Here is a 9,818-nt window from a genome sequence, read left to right on the forward strand (position 1 = left end):
TGATTTGTAATATAATATATGGTTTTATTTTATTTGTCCTCTTTTTATTTTATGTATTCTGTTAATTATTGTTGTTTATTTTTATCTTTAACAATTCATTATTTTAATTATATTTTATAATTTTAATTTTATTTTGTGTTTTACTCTAAGTCTCTAAAGCCTAATTCTGTAATATAAGTAATATTATTCTAAAGGGATCAGTCTCAGAATAAATAAAGAAAATTATTATTATTACATAAAAATACCATTAAAAAGTACCAATATTATTTTTAAAATGTAAACAGATTTTAGATAGCTTTTTTTTTTTTTTTTTACAAAATTAACTATTAAAACTGCCTTTTTTTTTCCTTTGTAAGTTATAAAAGTACTTTTTTACGAGAAGTCCCAGAAACTTTATAAAGGAAGAATTTAAGTAAGGAAGATAAAAGGATTGTGGAAGATTAAAACAATATAAGTGCTTCAGCGAATAAAAACACTTTTAAGCTGCAATATAAGAAAGAATGCAATACTCTCGTGCTACCGTGCAATAAAAGAGGATTATATTATCATGTTGATAATATAAAATAACTGTTTTTGATTGACATAGCACTTTATACTAACAAAAAAAATTTAATTACTTTTTTATTAGCACATAAAAACAAGTTTCAAGCTTTCATTAATTGTATTAAATTTTATTAAACATGATCAACATCCTTTTTTACTGGAGTTATTTGTTTAGGTTAATGTGATACAATTCAAGTGTTGAGTTAGATCCTATCTAAACTATCTATGATTGCAAAGGAAATGCAATATTTGCATTCATTATTCATTTCTGAAATTAAATATTATTTACAATATGGTATGTCAAAGAAACGTAACTTCCTGTGACAGATTATAGCAAAATTTAATCAAGGTTATAATAATAGTTAAGCCAACTAGACCTGAAAGGGGCCATGTTGGAAAGTTAAGGAGAAGTTTTGAAAACTTATTCATTTATATTTCTTGCTGATTACGAATTTTAATTATTTGATCTCCGATTTTTGTCTCAGCATACTAAAAAAAAATTGAAAAATCAATTTGTTTTAAAATTTTTCTCCTTAACCAAGAGTAAAATTCTTTCCTTTTTTACTTAACAATTTGTTTGGTCGAGGCATCATTGAGGATTGCCCCTTAAAGCAACTGCTTCTAAACGATGCTCAGACAAAAAAAAAAAATTGTGAAGTAAAAAATGCATAGTTTTTAAGTTATGGGAAAAAAATTGAAAAAAGATTAATTGTTAGAGCTGTTTTTACTATTTAATGTTTTCAATTTCATGTTCCATCATGATCTATGTCCTCCTGTTTTTCTTAATTAACAATGTTTGACTCAGACAGACAAAGTAAAATACCTTGGATTGATATAGGATACTGATCTAGGCTATCTCCCACATCAGATTAACAAAACAAAAACTTAACATATAACTCAGATTATTACTTCATCCTTTAAATAAATGATCAAAATTATCACTATAAGAAAAACTAAACATTTATAATAAGTTCTTCAGACCGATTAGGATTTATTGCACACCCATTTACAAATATGCCAAAAAAAGACTTACTGAAACTGCAACAATTACTTTCAAAAGTACTAAGACTTATTAGTAGAGATGGGTAAAAATTAGATATGGTTGAAACTAATAACTAAAATTGCCATGGATACAACTCTTATTCATGAATGAACCATTCATAAATAAATATTGTATCCATGGTAATATTAGCTATTAGTATCAACTATAGCTAATTTTTGTTCAACTTCGCTTATTAGCACTGATCCCCCTCACCTACAACAGTAATAATTACTTACCAACTCCATACGTACTATCAGCTATTAAATCCTTAAATAAATGGTTTCATGACAAGTTTACTGTACATCATAACTCTTTAATCCAAGGACTATCAACACGAGACTAATCTGATACAAGATGATGTTTAAGAATGAGCTGGAGTAGAGACCTTTTGAATCAATTTTCAAATTTCAACTTTTATAGAGATGTATTATTTGATGACCTTTACCTTCATGACATTATTTTTTTATCATAAATCACATTCCCTGGTTATTAAACATTTTTTTACAATTATAAATTAATTAAATACAATTTAAAAAATGTTTCTGTGAGAAATTGGAGGTTATAAAGTTGTAATTTGTAAATAGCATTCCATAAACATAAATGAGGAAATTTTCCGAACATCTCCAAAACTTTTTAAATAAAACTATCATAGCCCTGGATTACAAGTAAGCTGAAGAAGTATATTTTTGTTAAATTGTTAATAACAATTATTTAAATTATTAAAGTAAAAAAAAAATTGTTTCCCTCACAATTCCAAAATAATTATTTTAAATTCACAAATTTAAAATTATATAAAAATATATATGATTAATAAAATCAAATAATACACACCGTTGCGATAAAATATCCCTATAATGATGACCAATTGGATCATACTTCTCTGGTCTCAACATGAGTGAACTAAATTATGACTGAAGAAACAACCAATTATTTTATCAAACATAGTTAGAGATTTTATCTACTTGGGAATATCTTTCATTCAGACAAATAATTAAATTTAAAAAAATAATAATAAGACAGATAGAACAACGATAACATAAATAACAACTAGATAGGCAATTCAGTAGCTAAAGAAATTATAACACTAAATAGATTAAACTATTAATTTTTTATTTTTGAAGTTCCTTTAATCGACAAATTTATTTTCTTTCATTCTATCTTAACTTTCTCTTATTGTTTATTGGTATTTATTCATAATAATAATAAAAATAATGTATTTATAATAATTTTATACAGGTCAAGCAAGTAGAAAAACAAAAAGTTTCAGTTGTTCAATCATTTTTTTGTTTGTAATAAAACATGTTAATTTCTACTAATTTATTGATAGTTTATTTTTCTTTATTTTTTATATTACTTAATTTCTACCAAAAGAAATGTTTATTGATTGAATTTTTAGGTAGTTATATTTTATTATCTTTTTATAATTAAAATTTATAGGAAGTTAAGAACTTTTTGTTAATCAGTAATTTATCGACAGTTTATTTTTATTTTTGTTTTTATATACTTTTTATGTTACTTAATTTCTACCTAAAGCAATGTTTATAGATTGTATTTTTAGTAAGTTATCATTTATTATATTTGAAATTCATCCCAAGTTGTCTTTTTTTTTTTTATAGTTAATTATATCTTAGCTAGTTTTTTTTTTTCTTTTGTACACTAAAATTTTTCATTTTTCTTTTCCTTTTTAATTTTTTTTTTTTTTATTATCTTGCACTTATATTTATGTATTCTATTTTATTTTATTTACTAGGCCTATCACCCAGAGATGGGCAAAAATTAGCTGCAGTTAAAACTAATAGCTAATAGCTAATATTGCCATGGATACGATCCTTATTCATGAATGAATCATTGATAAATAAATATCGTAACCATGACAGTGCTAGCTATTAGTTTCATAGTTGCCCAACCCTGCTATCTCCTCTGTATGCCTCTAGACTCTAACAAATATAAATTAAAAAAATAAATGTATATATTTTTTTCCAATTTATTTATTGATATTTACTATGGCATGATACCGAGATGTACAGAATCTAACCATTGATAGAACTCCAACAAACATATTTTTCTTATATCAATTATTCATATTTTTAAAAACCTTCTCAATTTTTTATTGATTATTATCATACATAATTATCTTATATTTACTCTATATTTATACATCATTTACCTTATAGTATATCTTAAATAACGTATACATTTTACATTTATTAAATAATTTGGTAAAAAAGTTTTCCTAAAATGATTTAATGATAAAAATCATTAATTTTACATCACAATCAAACAGTTATAGTAAATTTTTTGTGTGAATACATGAGATAATTCTTATAACTTCATAGTTAATACATAATATTGGTGTTGTAAAGTAGTGGTTCCCAAACTTGGTGTTACAAATTTATGTCAGGGTGTCATTGCAATAATACTTAATTTTTTACAATAATTTTGGAACTATTATCATCTCCTTATCTATGGTATGTTTACAACCTATAGGCATTTAAGCCTAGAAATAAATACGTAATTTAGAAATGTTTGATATATTATACCATTAGTACTAAATTCATGGATTGTTGTTTTATCCATTAATAATGGATATCTATTTCAAATATTATACACTAAATAAAGTGATATTTTGTGTTTTAGTAAATATCCAAGCATTTAATTTGCACTTTTTTCTTCTTTTCCTAAATATTAAATCACTTTAAGCTTAATAGTGCCACAACTGTTTTTGTAGCTTGACAAGGTCACAAAATATATTTAACCCAACAAAGTTCTCGCAATCTTTGGTTAGTCCAACAAGAGTGCCAAAGCGAAACAAGTTTGGGAAAATGATCAATAAATCATTTTCATCTAATTACTTTACAACTACCTATTAATTTACATTAAGAAATTAATACTAAAATTTTTATAATACTGATGTAGTATCAATATTGTAATATTGTATAATAAATTAATTAATAGTATAATTATGAAAAGAAAAAAATAATATTGTATTTTTTTTTTTTAAAGTTGATAATAATAAAAAAGAAACAAACTAACCACTTAAAATACGTTCAGGTTTAAGAAAAATACAAATAATTTAGAAAAATAAATAAATAAAAGGATTAAAAACTTATCAATTAGCAGTATAGATAAGATCACAATTTAATCTTTATTTTTAACCTCTAAAAATATGTTACATCATCTTATGCACATAATCATTTTAAAAATGAATCATTCTAGAGTGTAAATTTAATTCAACTTTAAAATATTTATTTTTCATAACAGATTATATCACTGTCACAGTTCAACAGTGTAACATCTCAAAAAAATGGTCATTTTGAGACATGCATATAATCTTAGCAATTAGAGTAAGATCTATACAGTAGGGGTATTCATGATCTTTAGTTTAACATTTTTTTTTTTTTTAATTTATTTATTGATATTTACAACTGTACATAAATACATCAAGTAAATTTGAGGAAATCATAATGGTATGGTACAAGGATGTAGAGAAACTACCCAATGGTAGCACTCTAAAAGCATTTTTACAATATAAGGTCTCGAGGCCATATTCTTTTCAGATGCCTCGGAGGATTGTCCGGAATAAAAGAGGAAGCAAGATTAGAAACTAATGGGTTTGAGTGGTTAGGCAGTTTGTAATGGAAGGATTGATATCTGGTTCGGGCTAGTTCGGTCACGAATAGAACATTAAGGTCTTTGTGGATGATTTTATTTGTGACAAAGTAGGGAGCATTTAGGATTTTACAAAGGATTTTGGATTGTAAGGATTGGATACAAGAGGAATTTGAAGGTTTAGTGGAGCCCCAAAGCTCAACTGAGGAGTCCAGATAGGCCTTATAATTGTCATGTAAATCAGTCTTTTGTAATGAATTGGAAGTTTGGACCGTTTGTCTAGTAAGTGCTGTAATAGTCGAAATCGACGTGCAGTTTCCTGTCTTTTCAGTCTTATGTGAGGATTCCAGGTTAGTCGTTTGTCCAAATGTAGTCCAAGGTAGCGGATCTGTTCAACAGGGGTAAGAGAAACATTATTGAAGTATACTGTAGGGCAGTCTGTAGGTTTATGACATAGGGTAAAGGTAATTTGATGTGATTTGTTGGAATTTATTTTAATCCTCCAATTACGACACCATTCTTCAAGGGCTGTGATATGGGATTGAAGAATTTGTTTAACATTTTAAAGTATGTTAAATGGAAAAATATTTCGATATTTTATGATGTTAAAACAACATAACATTTAACATGGGTGAGAGTCTGTTAAATGGAGAATGACGACACAGATCAATAGTTCCCAAACTTTTTGTCCTACCACGCCCTTTCCAGGAAAAATATTACATTTTTTCGTAAAATATAGTAAAGAAAGGCATAAATTAGAAACATTAAACTTAGAAATAATGAAACTATTTATAGAACTAAGAATAGAATGTAATACAAAAAAAGTCAAAACATTCGAAATCATCTAAATGAGAAGGATGAACCGGGTGTGCTGCTACCAATTTACTAATACTCGGCTCTATTTTCATCAGCAGTAACATTATTGACTGTGACAACTTGTAGTTATTCATCGCTCCCCAAATGGACCAGTTGCCATCACCTCCCCTCTGAATCGTTGCAGCGCCCACCACGAGGCAGTGGTGCCCACTTTGGGAATCACTACTCCAGACCATTTTTTCTGTTCTCATATTGTTAGGTTAGTTGCTCGTATTTCGTCTTTGATTTGTATTGTTTTTGTTTTGTACTTTTTTAAAATCTAATATAGTAACAAAAAAAAAAACTTTATTATCTTAAATTTTATAGATCTTATAGATTTTATTATCTCAAAAAAATTACAAGGTTACAAAACAAGTTGTATAGGAAATCCGCTAAGAGCATTTAACATATAACATTGACTTTAAATTAGGCTCCTCAAAATCCTATACTTATAACATTCAGCATGTTAAGACATTTTACATTTAAGACATCATGATTACCCCTAGCAAAACATATGTCAAATAATCTAAGTAAAAAAAAATATTTCGAGATATAGTTTTGGACCATATAGATAATACCCCTATTGTTAAGATTACATGTATATCTCAGAATAACTATATTTTTTTAGATGCTATACTGTTGGACTAGAATAGCGATATTCTTGTCATTTGCAAAGACCTTAAGTACAATGGATTTGGAACTAACTGACTTGACCTTTCTCGATCTGCTGCAGTTCCTGATTTTTTTACTAAGCACGAAATTTTATAATGAGATTTTTTCAGTACAAAAAGCTTCTTTCCAAACTAGTCTGACTGTCGTTATCAATAAAAATAAACCAATCCCTCATCATTAACTAAGCCTCTTATATGTTAAAATCAAAATATAATATATAACTGAAATAAGTAAATTTGGTCAAAAGTATACATTTTTTTTCTTATCATTAATAATTTTGAACAGTTGTTAGATACAATATTATTAGAAAGAGCTATTTAACTTTGTTGTATCTTCCTCATCTCTTATGGATAGGATATATAACTTTAAATTTAGGTTATGTTTAATAACTTTAACAAAAGGTTTAAGGGGTTTTTGCCAAATTAATGAAATGAAAAATTATATAATTTCTAAATAAAATCAGGAAATTAATGAGTGGAGATAGAAAACTCTACATTCTCAGTCTCTACATAAGATGGACAGATTACTTTACAAAATTTTAAAGAATGTGACATAAAGCATTGATAGAGATCTCATTTAATGTGCTGTAAAATTAGATAAAGGCATTGAATTAACGGTGCAGAAAAACGTAGATCTTAGAAAACTTGTCAGAAATTACAAAGATTGATTTGAAAATAGACATAGGTTTGAAACTTCATATGTATAATTAAAGATAGTTGAAGTTTTAAGGATGGTTAAATTTCACAGAAATTATTATATACAAGAAGCATTACTCTTAGAAAAATGAACTATTTTGAAGTTTATAATAATGGAAAGTGGAAATTACCATATTATTAAAAACCAGATCTTGGAAAAATTGTCAAAAATTATAAAGATTGATTTGAAAAAGGAAACAGATCCAAAACACCATGTTAATAATTAAAATTGGTTGAAGTTTTAAGGGTTGTTTAATTTCATAGAAATTATTATATGTATGGTAAAAATTACAGAAAATGATAATCCAGGCTTATTTTAATACATATTTTTTTAAATGATACTAATGTCTTATTACTGTCAAGTCAATAACATGAAATTAACATACTTTGACTACTTCACAGGCTAATGGGCAAACCAATAAATATTTCATAGAAGAAACTGAATAATAAAAAATTAATTTTTATATGATTAGTAAACAAGATCAAATGTTTAATTATTTTTTATCTTAGCAAGCACAATGTCAGCAATATAGTTCATAATAAAATCTATATAGTACAGTAAAGAACATAGCAAGCTTAGAAGAAATAATGGAATTTGTATTTATGAGGCAGCAAAAGTAGAAAGGACACAAAATTTTATAAACTAATAGAATTGTAGTAGCTCATTGGGCAATGATAGAGAATGGCCGTTCTCGATGGAACAATGTATTGGATTAGATGTAATAAGATGTATATGTACAAAATGTTGATAATGAAGATTCATATAAATTGTTAACTTTGTTTATTAATTAATACAACATTTAAACAATTTTAAATAATCATTATCAGTGAATTGTGTCTTTCTCTAATTGAATATAGAGATCCAACATTATATTAAAATAAATAAATATATTAGTGATTTTTAATTAAAAATTGAAAATTCTAAACTATAAAATTATTATATTTCCTTTCAACTTCTGATTTGAACAACCAGACCAATATAAGGAACAAGGCTTGGATTCAGTTTGGACAGTTTTAAATAATGAACATCATATTGCTGGCCAGAAAGTATAATTATACAACTATAAATTGTATTGACAGGCTCAAAAATGTATTTACGAACATCTAGTAAAAGCATTTTTGAAAATGCTGACTCCAAAAAGTCAATTTCACATAATTTTACAGTATTCAGCCAGAGTAGCGAAATGTGAAAGACAAAAACAAAATATAATATAAAATATAAGTTTAGGCATTTTTTTAGTAATAAATCCATAAAAGTAAATATACCGTTTATCATAAACTGTCATGTGAATACCTCATTCACAAAAATTATGAAACTTACACCATTTATGTTTTCACTGAACCTAGCAACTTTGATAAAAAAAAAAATATATAGATTTATATCTCCACTTTGGGCTTTTATAATTTTAGTTATGAACTGAACATATAACGTTTAAGCATTTAAAACTATAATTGTTTCATCCTATCAATTTTTGTATTCATATAATTTTGATTCCAACAGTTAAATTATTTTATACATAAAAAATATATTTCAGAGGCGATTATAAATTAGAAAACATTGTGAAATTTGATATACATTATTTTAAATTCATTTTTTTAAACGATTGTCATGGAAACGATATTTATCTATCAATGGTTCATTGATGAATAAGGGTCGTATCCATGACAATTTTAGCTATTAGTTTCAACAATAGTTAACTTTTGCCCGTCTCTGGTTAGCTCAATGTAAGAAAAACTTTATATGTAACTAAGGTATTTATTTCTTTTATAAATGCATATCATAATAAATGCTTAACATTTACTACAATTGTTTGTTTTTTTTAAATATGTTTAATGATTGCTTTAATAAATTGAAGTAATTTTAGGACCAATAATTATATTAATTTATTTATTTGCCAACTAGTTTAATAATATTTCGGCCCATTATTAAATCCTAACAACAAACATAATATAACTGGAAAATTTTAAAGAATTAAGAAATGTTTACATTTAAAATAAATCCAGAAGACTATTTATGTTTTTAAATTATTGGTTTTTTATATATGTTTTATGTTTGAGTTTAAATGTATATATTTTTTTTAATTGTTTTCATAAATGTTTTAAATTACTTCTTTGAATGTTTTAATTATTTATACACTATAAAGATTTTACATTCTAAAGTAAGTTGTTAAAATTAATCTGCCTCCTCAATTTTATAAGTTTCTTTTCAATATGTTTTTCTTCATCTTTTTACTACATATTTACTGTATTCGATGTGTTACTTATTTCGAAAACTGCAATTTTAATTATTAGCCCTTTGAATTTTCTTATAAATAATTATTATCCATGGTCCAAATGTAATGTCCTATATTTTTCACAACAGAAAATAAGATTTTAAAACTATAATTTATTTTTTAGATTTA

The 9,818-nt window shown here is 25.5% G+C and overlaps 1 protein-coding gene across 1 annotated transcript in view; it reads right to left on the reverse strand.

Moving 5' to 3' along the window:
* Window positions 1–9,818, reverse strand: part of LOC106682541 (sodium-independent sulfate anion transporter) — a gene marked incomplete in the record, with an annotated part of 93,397 nt that overhangs the window by 33,883 nt on the left and 49,696 nt on the right.

The sequence above is a fragment of the Halyomorpha halys genome, unplaced genomic scaffold (assembly GCF_000696795.3).
Source record: "Halyomorpha halys isolate HHAL.00 unplaced genomic scaffold, Hhal_1.1 Scaffold24.1, whole genome shotgun sequence".
In the NCBI taxonomy this organism is placed as follows: domain Eukaryota; kingdom Metazoa; phylum Arthropoda; class Insecta; order Hemiptera; family Pentatomidae; genus Halyomorpha; species Halyomorpha halys.